Raw genomic sequence first — 12605 nt, 5'->3', positions numbered from 1 at the left:
ACTGCGAGAATCACTTGTGATACACTTGCAAATCGTGCTACATGAACTTCTATACTCCACATATACTGTGGTTATTGCTTTGCGCCCATATGAGTCATTGTCCCAGGTTCAGTGTTGCAGTGAATGGTATTCAGCAGTATTACATGAGGGCTCACAGTGGAAGTCTGGTGTGATAATATGTAAATTGAAACAAGTGATATAAAGATGGAGGAACCTCAGCTAAGGACAGGAAGTGTCAGACGTAGTTGTACATGTTCTCTAGCCCTGAGTATTACCACGGAGCACACAGAATGTTCCGTACCAGCGGGGACCAAATTTGGGTGGATCTTGCCTGTACCAGCGGGCTGAACGCAAAAAGGAGAAGTGCGGAAACTCGAAACTGCATTACTTGCGCATGTTTTGTTCTTTCACGCCTTTCATGTTCTTACGTCTGCGCGCTGAGCGTGTTTTCATCAAAGCCCTCGTGGGGGAGGGGGAAGGGGGTTATGGGTATTTCCGTTAGCACATTTGTGGCCCCCTGTGGAATCCCAGCCGCTCCAGGGCAGAGTGTGAGTTTACCTTTGATAAGGTAGGCCGCGCTGTTGCTGGCAGTGTAACCTAACTCTACTTTACTTCACTGTCCTGCGTGTGACCGTTTGTATCAGAGGCTGCTTTCCTGGTCATGTGACACTCTGAGGGTTCATCCTCTGTTCTGAGTTTTCATTCCAGATGAAAGCACTGAGCTCGATTTTAAATGTGGAGAGAAACACGAGTTGGGAAACTAAAGGGCAAGTGGATTTCTGGCTTCTCACTTAATAAAAAAAGACTCCATAATTTGACCCAAATGCTTTAGGACAATGCTCTAAATTTCAAATAATCTTGTCTTGAATTTGGACAACCAGCTTTACTTACTTCATTGTTTTTGCACTTGACCTTCCTTCCTTTTCTGTTTAGTAAATCACAGGGCACACTCCAGAGGATTGGCACAGAAGGTTAGGGTATGGTTTTGCGCAATATTCCTGAAAAAAAATAAAATGGTAACAACCTGTCAAAAATGACATAACTGAGACGACAGTTCTGTTTTTCTGCTACCTTTGAGAACCCGAGAATATCTGATCAGCTTTCATGCATCAAATATAAATAGATACAGATCTATAAAAACAAACAGCTTCTCTTTTGCATTTTATTCTCAGATCAAAAGACAAAAACACAGTTCTGTGGCAGGATTCTGGTCTATTGTGGCTTCAGTTCGTCTTTTTGCTCGATTGTACATTGGTGGGAACTGCCGCTCTGGTGTGGCTCTGATGTTTCAGACGGCTGAAACTCCATGTTCGTTGAGACGTGACGCAGGGCGGCTGAGGGGTAAAAAAAACAGAGGCGCCTGTGACTTTCCCCGTCTCCAGCGGGCTGGTTTCCCCACCGGTGCCCACTCATGAAGTTTCCACAGAAGACAAGTCACACATTGCATCTGGCAGAGTGATGTCACTGGGGAACAGTACTCTCACGCTGTCAAATGGCAAAACATACTGTAGATAAGTGCTGGTAACTTTACAACAAGCTCTTATTGCTCTAAAGGAGACCCATAATATCAGTTTATCAGCAGAATGATAATGTTGCAGTTTGCCACAAAGTGATACACATCATGACCACTATACAAATCAGTGTCCTTACATAGGAAAAGTAAAGGCAGTGTAGAGTAGAGTCATACAATGAGCCAGTTTCTCCAATCAAAGAAGCTGGAGATTACAGTATGGGAGATGAGATGAGTGAATCATTTAAACAACGGCAAAGGAAAAAGTAGTATTGGTTTTTCAGTCCGTTCTATTATATTCAGAAAATAAGTAGGCCACCTATTTGTGGGGTGGACTCTATATAGGACATTTTTCATAGGTGACATCACTCTCAAAGACAAATCATTCTTCTTTGCAGCATTTGTCATATGTGGCATCACTGTAAAAGAAAAAAATCCTTTTTCTTTGCAAATTGTATTAGGCCGCATTATATAGAGTGCAGACAGCGAAAAGCTGACGATTTAATGATTAATGATATATTCCCCCTTGTGTGCCTTTGCACAAAGAGTCCATAAAACAACGGGAAAAACATGTTTTGTTTTCTGACAGCCCAGTACTTCTATGAACACTAAACTTTAAGTATTAAATGACCTATTAATCATTCGAAAATGAATTGATTTTGAAAAAAAGTCCACTTTTCTGACTCAGCAGTCGCATGTGTGCTTATCAGCAATAGACGAGATCTACACAGAAAACTTGTACGAGTCTTGAATTGATCAATACCCCAAGCGTCGGAAAACCAAGAGGAAGTACACTATGTTTGTGCAGAGTGGATATTGAATTCTCTGGTCTATGGTTTGATGACTAGCCTTGTAACAATGATTCACTGCCCCCGTGTATTTAAATAACCAGTGATTAATCAGAGCAGATGTTCAATATAAGGAAGACTGAAAATAAAGATAAGTCTTCCACTTCCATCTCCATCTTCCATCTCAGTGATTAATGCGCATAGATCCTCTTTATTAGTATAAAATAGAGTTTGGATCCTATCTATTGTTATTGACTCCATTGTGAAAGGACAATAAACAACAGAGCCAATGGCAATATATAGGAGCTCTAAGCTCTATTTATTCTAATAAAGAGGATCTTGAATTTGCTTCTTAAAAAATTGTAATTCTGTGAGAGTTCAAAGTCTTAAGAAATTCAAGCTTTTATATTTTGACCCGCTGAGAATTGGGCCTTAAAGGTAAGGGTTGGAATTACAATTTTATTAATAAGCAAATTCAGGCTCAAACAAGCATTCTCTTAATCTGTTATCATTAATGAATTGTATTTATGTAGCCATATACAACCATTTAACCAAATTATTTTATGGATATGCTCTTGCCAACAGGACTTCGGCTCCTGGCAGAGTATAGTCTAGATGTGCTACTTCAGTGACAGAAAGAATTCAAAAGCAATCCGCATATACTTCCCAGAAACAGCGTGCTAGTGTTTACACCCAATCAAATGTAAGAAGTGGACAATAATGTACCTTTTTAATGGAATGCATTTAATAGCTAATATGAGCGACTATCAAAAAGTAATCCATTTGGCACAAGGCATTATTTCATGTGATCACGTGTAACAAACGCACACAAACACGCACATACCGCGCGCGCACGCACAGGGCGGAGGTGCTCCCGGTTCTAAAACCCATCCAGAGAATTCCAAACAGTCACCCCATTTGAGGCGGGTGCGCTGCGGCGCCTGTCTGTGATCTGAATAATGTTGGCTCAGCAGGGCTCTAAGCTAGGGGCCAAAAGGGAAGGCTAGCGGGATCACAGAGCGACGGTTTACAAATAATCAGAAGATAAGGAGCTAATTATGCTGTCATTTGAATATTCTACGTCGATTTCTTCAGGTTTGGTTTTGGAAATGTAATGACATAATTTTACCCCAGGCAGGCTGTTCAGCTTAGCTCTGCTCTGTTACCTTTAATCTTTCTTGTGCTTCCCTCAGCTTCTGACAGCTAGCCTTTTCGGTACCTCAGCATAATAATACCAGAGAATGAGCAAGAGAAATGAGGAAGAAACGAGCAACGGTAAAAAATGTCTAAAATATAATGTAAAAAGAATCATATCGTACCACTGCCACCAGGATAAAAAATATAGAATTTCAATAAAATGAATAATGCAAAAATATTGCGTTCAATTCATCGATGAAATGCGCTATTGCATGGTTACAGGCCTACCAGAAGCTAACTACACTGTCAATATGGTTAAAGTTCTTTCAGTTTGAATTTTAACACCCTGAAAGGATGACATGAGCTTTTGCTTGCAAAATCGATGTGATTACTACTTGTATGTGGCACATAAAAATACAGTCCAGAAACACTCCAGAGGAAAACTCTAGAGGCCAGCTGCTATTTGCAGACAATGACAAACGATGACTGACTGAGTGCACAGGGACCATGAAACAAGAATGACTGCATGAGCTCTGTGATTACAAAACAGCGACAGAATGACTTCTGCTTCTCTGTGCCCCAGTGAGAATACTGTCTGGATGGGGAAGCCCACTCGACACTGTGTTCCAGCAACCAGTCACCGTGATTACAGGTGTTAATAATTTACCGTAAATTTAGCTGTGTTTTGGGGATTAACAGATGTTGATATGTCCCCGAAGTTATAAGATTAACAGTGGGGTAATACTACACTTGAACTATATGCCATAAAGCTGACATTAGATTGTCATAAGCAGGGCATATCACCTGTCACAATGGAAGACAAAAGCTTATTACATCTTGCGACATGTCATTACACTGACTTAATGTATGCCACGATCACTTTGTAACTGCTGGTTTGAAATCTGTTTGGTAAAATGCAATTCTCACATGATAGCAATGATGTGACAATGATATACTTGTCATATGCTGTAACGCACTGTCGTAGCTGATAATAACAGGTGTTATGTCACAACTGTGGCAGCATTATGAAGGCTTTATTGGCATGTAAAGGCTTACCAGAAACAGACAGCACTACAGACAACTTACCAAAGCAATACTACTTTACAGAAAAAAACAAAAATTAGGCCAGAAAGATCTAGCGGAAAAATGTGAGCACCAGTGGTACAGGTTACTACAGTGTCTCCGTGCTCAAATGGCTATACTTTCTTTCTTTATTCTCTGCTGGGTGGACTTACAAAATGACTGTAATCAATAAAGTTTCCAATATAAAATATATCACGTACATCATGTATTTTGCAGATTTTGCAGACCTTAAACTACACGTTATAGAGGTTTGTTTTTTCTTTCCAATAAATAAATAAATAACACATTTATTTTTTAAGCAAAGGAAAGATGAAGTCAGCATAAGCAGTAAAAAAATCATACTTAAAAAATATTACCTTTATTATTCATATTAGATCCAGCTAAGTGTTCGTAAGACCTCAACTTTCTGAGAGAGAAATGGAATTATGGAGACCATCTGCTCCGAACCAGGTTTGGAATGTAATGAGTTCAACATTTCATTTGGGAGTGTTGGCACTCACCTGCAATAGCTGAGATAACACGAAGCAGCGCTGCACTTATAGGGAAGATAAACTGACGTGACTTTCATTCCTAATATTAACCAGCAGTGTATGGCATATATAAAAAATTAAATAAAAAAAACGAAACAGTCAGCAATCTCATGCCCAGAGGCGCAGAACTCAGGACGACCACATTCCATAATATTGCATCAGAAGAAGAACTTACAGAAGTGAAATTATGCCAGAGGCTAATATTAGACACAGGCATCCTTAATATCATTTTTTCCTCTTTTTGCACCATTCCCCATGACATTTAATTTTTTAATTTAATTTTGGGTTTGTTTAGCTTGACTTGTTCTTTACCTCCACCTTTGTGAGTTCCAAAGCTTTACCAACTCCTCAATAATATGCAAGGTAGAGGCTGATACCATTTTCATTCCAAAGTATAAAATCTACTTACATACTCTGTTCAAATGTGAATTCAGAGACCTTGCACGGATACTCTTGTCGTGCAGATCCTGTACGCTCTAATTAGGTTGCAAGTTCAGACAACAATACGACAACATTTTTTAAGGGCATCGCCATATTTTCTGTGTTATTCTTTATCGTACTACACTCTCCTTGGGGCTGTAACTTTGGTTTCAATGAAAGCAAGGCCATCATTCTGCAAAAACCACAGCGGCCCGAGTACACTTGCAAACCAGATGCGGCTTTGGAAGTAGCCCTTCTTTAAGTGCCATTAGAGGCAATTTAGCCGTGCCACTGTAAAACCAGAAACAGACTTGGATTTTGTGTTGAAATCTGTCCTTCGAGGTAAAACTTTATTGAGAGGTCACAGCAACTCGGACACTAAAGCCACAGACCACACAACCCTTGTATATAAAACCTGTCAACAGTTTCAAATATCTGTTTCTCATTTTCATGTGATGTATGGTTGAGCATCCAGTACTCTCTAATTTAGGTTTTTATAAATTCTTCCATTGCACGATAAGGGTGAACGAATCGATGAATGGATTTACAGTCTTTTAAATTTGTTTAGTATTAGGAAAATTTCGCCAATTTTATTATTCCTATCCAAACACACCTTTCGTTCACATTCTGACTCTGTGTGTAATGTTCCAATGTTACTTACCGCCACCACGATGCTGGTGTCGGCTCTGTAAATAATAACACCTGAGCTCTCATGGGCCGTATCTCTTGGCTCGCACGTGTCCCAAGCATGTCTCGGGTGCGCCTCACCTCGTTCTCCGCTATATTTCCTCTCTTCCTTAGCAGGTGCCAGACAGCAAACCGGAAAAAGCGTGGCAACGGTAATTGCCCGCGGGGCTTCCATAATGCGCCCATAAATAAATCAGATTGGATGTTAAGGTGTCAGTCTCTCAGATGATCAGTTACTAAACTGTGTAATTAGACAGGCACTCCGCGGTCTCCATGACTCCAGAGATGAAATGCCTCGGCTCTCGCCCGAGTCCGCCGCCGCATTTGTGCTCAGACATTTTAAAATATTACCCAGGGCCTGGTGTGACAGGGGACCGCCGGTGATCTATTATCCTCATTCATCACGAGCCAATTCATTACCCATCAACAGCAGATTAAAAAAAGCCAAGAAAGGGGCTGCTACAGACACTCCTCGGGGACTCGGGAAGTGGCTCGACAGACTTCCCCAAAAAGAGATTTCTGAGGGGTGGGGATTCTTTTAAATTAGCTCTTGGATGCCAGCCCATAAGTGGGTTCTAATGCACCTTAGCGAGGATTAGCTGAAGGCTGTTTGCGGTGCTGTTAATACAAGCGATGCACCAGGATTCCCCACAGACTTGTATTCAACTGGCCAGAGAACATACTGGAAAAGGAGCTAAAAATGAGACCAAGTATGACATGATAAAAATGCAACAGTTTCAGATTTTGTCCTCATTATAATTTTAGCAAGGTTCTGGTCAATTTTCTCAAAGCAGCAGCATGACATAATGACTTTGAACATGATAAGAAAATGCACGATAATCCACGCAGAGGCCCCTAATGTCTATTACTTTATCTCTTGGTTGGGTATGTGAATAATTAACAAATAACTTCAAACGACTAATTTGGATAGTGCATAGATTTGATATATTGTTGAGTAAAAAAAACCACATATTGGAGCAAAGCTGTGGCTGAGCAGTAAAGAACGTCCTCAGCGCTTGCCAACTCATTCATCGTCCTGCCAGCCGGGAAAAGTCCAGCATTAACCTACATCGCTGGCAATATCATCTTCTGAGCTATATGGGAAAATAATATTGCCTTTGCTAAGTACTTCCTAATGCCTCGCAGTCTCTTTTGGCTCAGGGGCAAAAGTCACAAATCTGTTTAATGACTGACTCGCAGACGTGTTCCAAACTACAGGGATTTCTTTGTTCCCGTCTTTGGGAGTCCTCGTTCTTTTTTTTTATGTTTTTAATGCCACGGTTCTGGGTGACAGCGGCAGCAGGCCCATTGAAGCGAAGCGTGCTTTACGACGCCCTCCGTTAGGAGCGCTTAGCGCACGTCTGCGGCGTTAAGTCACAGGCGGAAGCTCGTGACCGTGGGACAGCACCGGGGCGTGCCGCGGGCGGGCGAGCGAGCGAGCGAGCGAGCAGTCACGGGCTGGCGCAGCTTAGCGGCCCCTCGCAAAGACGTCGTCAAGTTCTTCCTCCTCGCGCGTTCGGGCTGTCGCAATGAAACTACGCGCTGGTTGCGCTGGCCTCTGCGTAACTGTATGTGTTGTGGTCAGCACGGACATGCGGACAGTGGCGTATCACATACGGTACACGATAGCGAACGGTTACCTACAGCCCAAAGCGGACGCGCGTGACACAACTGGATGAGTGTGCCCTTTCCACTTCACTTTTCAGAAAATTTATGTTCATTTATTATAATTTTCAGCTATTCATGATATTAACTAGCTTTGTGTTCTTACAGACGGACATGGCACCGCATTCGCATTAGAAGACGAAACAAAAAACCCGGATTGGTCAAAGTGCAATGAGAAGGTCACCTTGTCCCCGCGCGGCGGTCAGGAGTGCCGTCGCCGTTCCGCAGCTCTCCTTTAAGAGGCAGCGCGCTGACGCACGCGAACCCTGTGAACTCCCACCACCCCCCTCCCACCAGCTCTCAGCACTTTGTGCCCCTACCCTGAACTGGCCTCTCGCAGTTTACACTCTGGTCCTGCTCAGCCTCTGATATGTTTGAATGCGAATGCTCCTCTCGCCTCTCTCTCCCTCGCTCGCCCTCACGCCTGCTTGCGTGCTCTCTGAGCTGTGCCGTGTTACCAAAACAGATCTGTTGTGCGCTTGATTGAGTTTAGAGCACCGTCCCCCCGTTCCCTCAATTCACCCCCACCCCCCACCCCCCCTCCCGCCTCAGCCTTGCCCCTGCCAGAGAATAGGATCACCAGTGGGGCACATGCTAGGTCCTGGCTTCTACAGGGGGGCCTGGGGTCTGATTTTAAACTGCTGTTGCTCCACATAGCTGGACAGCTGAGCGTCAGCTGTGACGGGTAAAAGCGGAGTGGGGCGGGGGGGGAGGGGGGAAGCGTTCTCTCTCCAGGGGACGGCAGAAGCTGGGAGACTGGTGGGCTGAGGCCTTTAAAAAGCTGCTTCCGCCGGGCAGGGCACTGCTCTCCAGAACCTGCACCCGTAACCGCTCGCTCGTACCCCCCCCCCCGCCACCCGCCACCCGCCCGTTCCCCACCTCCCTCAGCCGAGCCGGGAGGCCGCTGCTCTATTTAGAGACCTTCATTCGCTGGCAGCCCCCGCGATACGGCTCGGAAAATCTCCAGCCCAGCTGAGCGGCTGGCCTACTGCCCGGGATCATTCAGCAGAAATCAGTCAGCGGGGTTCAGGCTGAGCACAGGTGCCGCGGCGGCGTCCTCCGGGGGGCGCTATTAGGGCGAGCCTCGCTCTTGTCATGCGCTGCGGGTAAACAAGCGGCAAGCTGGAAAAAAAACCAGAGGCTGTTTAGAACAAGCCCCAGAGCTTTCGGTCATTATGGAGTGCTTGTCCTTAGCATCACGCGGGGAGGAATCAAGTTGGGTATTATCAACTGGTGGCACTGCACTGTGTCGACTGTAGTTTTTCGATGCCATTGAGCAGAGCCTATTTACAGGGCGGAGCAGCTTTGATAAAGACTTCATTTGTGATGCAGAATCTTAACTCGTGTCACTGCATCTCCAAATGTCATGACGGATGTGCTTGCTCCTCACTGTACTGGCCGCCCCTGTGCTACGCCGCAAGGTTCCCCCGCTTAACCCTCACAATAGCCAGCGTTATACACTCAGTTTGGCCGCAATGTGGAACAAAGAATTCAGACAGGCACTCTGACAAAAAGGGAAATGCATTTCCCAAATCAGAGCGCCACGACCGTGACCTCTGGGAATACCCTCACCCCAGCCGAACCACACTAACACATTACAGAGCATAGCGCTGTTTCAGTCATTTCACATCTGAATGTGCGATGCCTTCCTGATAACGGGTGTTGTTCGTACTCAGACTGAAATGTGCCATTAGTTCGGCAGGCACAGACATTCCTACCGCAGGAAACTAAGGGGTCAGGCTGGGCCCTGTTGTTGTAGGTTCAGTCCTTGGTTGTTAATAGTCAACCATGGCCTGAAGTCATAGACTCCACTCCACCTCTGATGGGGGAGAGTTGGCCTTGTCAACTCAGGGATGGAGGTTTAAGTTGGCCAGGGTTCCACAGGTTGCTCCCAAATTCGTAGCAGGATCCTAAGTGAAAATACATAGTTTCCTTTCAGTGAGAAATACACATTTCCTATGATCAGCACTACAGCTTTCCTGTAGTACCAAGTGACTTGTAAGGTGTAAAATAGTCACTGACTTTCAGGACGAAGACGTTACACTAAAAATGGTTGCACAATAAAGACAAGGAAGAGAAAACGATAGTACAAGCAGAATAGTATACTAACAGTTGTCTATTTTGATTTAAATTTTAGAAATTAAGTAAAGATGACATAATCTAAATGCCATGTTTTCTCTAGAAAATACAGACATCTAATACAGCTCTGTATGCGGAACAATGACTTAGCTGCATTTGTCAGCAGTTTTCTTCCTTCAAGTGTAAAATAAATACAATCTTCACTTGAAATCTCACATTTCCCACTCTATTTCTGTCTTGGTGGGTACAATAACACAGCACCTTATGAACCAATAAAACCAGAGAGGGCTTATTGAACAGAAAATAGAAGAACGATTACAGCCACATACTCACATTTAATGGCCTGTCAGATTTTCAAATGGTGTTGCGAGATGTGTTCACATGAGCTAGTGGCCTGCTCCCTATTCCCTGCCCTGACACAGCACAAGTAGATGATCCGGTTGCCATATAAATAGATAGAGCGTGAAAGTGCAGTGGCCCTCCTATTCATCTCTGACAGCAACCAATCAGAGCGGAGGAAAGGACCTCGCCCATATACAGAACGATCATCCACCTCACATCATTGCCATTTTTCTAAGTAGAGAGGAGGATTGATGTTCGCAAGGCCACTTCAGTTCACTCGCTTTTGCTCTTTGAAATCAAAACAGCAGAAATGCTCATGACCCAGCGCCCTGTTATTAAAGGAATCATTTTCCCACAGAAAGCCAACTGGTGCATCACTTCTGACGGCAGCTGCATTTCGGATAAGGATTTTTTTTTAAAACCCTACGCCTGCAAGGGCTGGAGAACCTGACACAAACTGTAATTCATGCAAATCAGCTGACCACAAGCTAGGAGCGTAGTTGTCAAGGTAGGGACAAATCAGAGATTTTTATTGTATGAGAAATGTGTGACACACGGGGTGTGCAAAGCGGATCAGCATATGTCACAAATAACACAGATCATCGCATCCAGCCTTAGCCAGAACCCAGAGGACCGACTGGACGAGGCATGGTCAGAAGCTGAAGGAATGAATTCCTCCTCAGTCCATTAAATAATGAATTCAAATATTACTGGCATATTCGTGGACTTCATGGTCAGGAAACAAAACTAACTGAAATCTGTTAATAACCCAGGACTGGAGAATGTACTCTATGCCAGGACTACCATGGATGGATCTCCAAAAATAAACAAAGAGCTACAAAAGAAGCGCCTGGGATACAAATGCTACGCAAGGAACGGAAGAGAATGGCAACCGAAGCACTGTCGGTGACCCATCGTCTAGAGTTCACGAATGTGACCTTCCACTTCCCTTCAAATGGCTCAGTTAACAGCTGTGGTCTGTAAAACAAGACAGGGCTCAGCTCCAGCAGCTAGGAGGAGCAATCCAGTTTTATGGGCTTGAGAGACTTAATAACCTTCTTAATTGCTTCGCTAGCCGAGGCTAATCACCCCTGAGTTTCCTAAAGCAGCAGGGAGACCTCGTCACGTGAAGAGGGGGCCCTTCCTTTGAAGGGCCCGTGACATGTCTCCGGGGGGCTCCTGGCCAAAGTCTTCCTGAAGAACTCATTGTGCATTATAGCCCTTTTTTGGCTATTGATCCCCTCTCAGGCACTGTCCTGGCATCTGTTCTTAGGATAACCACATGGGATGGGATGGGATGGGATGAGGGCAACAGGGCAAAAGATCTTGAACCCCTTGCAGGCAACATCTCACTTAAAGGAGAACCTTATGTTTCCTTAGGGTTTAGGGTGCCATTCAATCTAAACAATGTGTTCATAGCTGAGTCGATATGTCAGTTAAAGGTCATCAGATGATTGTATCCTTTGAACGTAACCTACAGTATGGTGCAGTCCTGGTGCAATTGCTTCAAAAATAAAATAGATGTGTTTTATTTATGTTAAAAGTGGTCAGGCATGCTCCATTGTGTATAAATACAAAAAAATAAAATAAAAAAAAATAAAAAATTAAGTACATAGTTCCCTTGACTTAGGTAGTACATTTTTATAGAACAATATTTGCTCACTTCAAAGCCAGCACATGGCAAATCCTTGTTCATTCTAAAAATAACCGTCAAAACAGGATTCAAAATTCCATGATAAACAAGCATAGCTACTTATCTGCTTATTTACACAAATGTCCACACTATCTGAAAGCCTGCAACAGACTTTGAAAAAGCAGCAGGACTCTTTAGGACTGCAGCTGGGGGTGTTACATTTCCAAGGGATGATGAAAACTGCAGCTGTAGTTTCATTTTGTACTTTTCACATTGATAGTCAGTTGTGTTAAAGAAGTTCTAGGGAGTCACATTGCAGTGTCAACAGTGACATGTATACACATGTTTAGAGAATGCACAGAGTGTCTTAGTTAATTGCTTGGACATGCCTATATAATATGAGGAAATGTTGGCAGATTCAGAGATTCAGGAGGGAATACAAAAATCAAGTTTTCACTGTATCCTCATAGTACTCTGTATTTTAAAAAGCTATTTTGGCCCCTCAACAACAGCTGCTCAATGTTATCATAAATAAAATGACCTCATCTTTTCAAATGCCAGCTTTCTTGCACAAAGCAAAGCATGTTTCTCTCCAGCAAGCACCCAGACATATCTCGCTTCAACAGAGGGTCGATGCAAAAAGGCTCTTTCATTATTCAAACCGTCAAAACAGAGGGATTTATACAGAATTATCATTTCAGGTTGAAACAACTTCAAATATATAAAAATAG

The 12605-nt window shown here is 43.6% G+C and overlaps 1 long non-coding RNA gene across 5 annotated transcripts in view; it reads right to left on the bottom strand.

Annotated features, from left to right (window-relative positions):
• The window catches only part of LOC135252579 (uncharacterized), a 52551-nt gene that overhangs the window by 7193 nt on the left and 32753 nt on the right, over positions 1–12605 (bottom strand). For 3 of the 5 annotated variants that reach the window (XR_010329428.1, XR_010329430.1, XR_010329427.1), the window contains exon 3: positions 892–998. The exons of the other annotated variants lie outside the window; for them this stretch is intronic. This is a non-coding gene — a long non-coding RNA (uncharacterized LOC135252579). The remainder of the gene's footprint in view (positions 1–891; positions 999–12605) is intronic. 5 annotated transcript variants of the gene reach the window in all.

The sequence above is a fragment of the Anguilla rostrata genome, chromosome 4 (assembly GCF_018555375.3).
Source record: "Anguilla rostrata isolate EN2019 chromosome 4, ASM1855537v3, whole genome shotgun sequence".
Classification (NCBI taxonomy): domain Eukaryota; kingdom Metazoa; phylum Chordata; class Actinopteri; order Anguilliformes; family Anguillidae; genus Anguilla; species Anguilla rostrata.
This window is presented reverse-complemented; position numbering and strand designations above follow the sequence as displayed.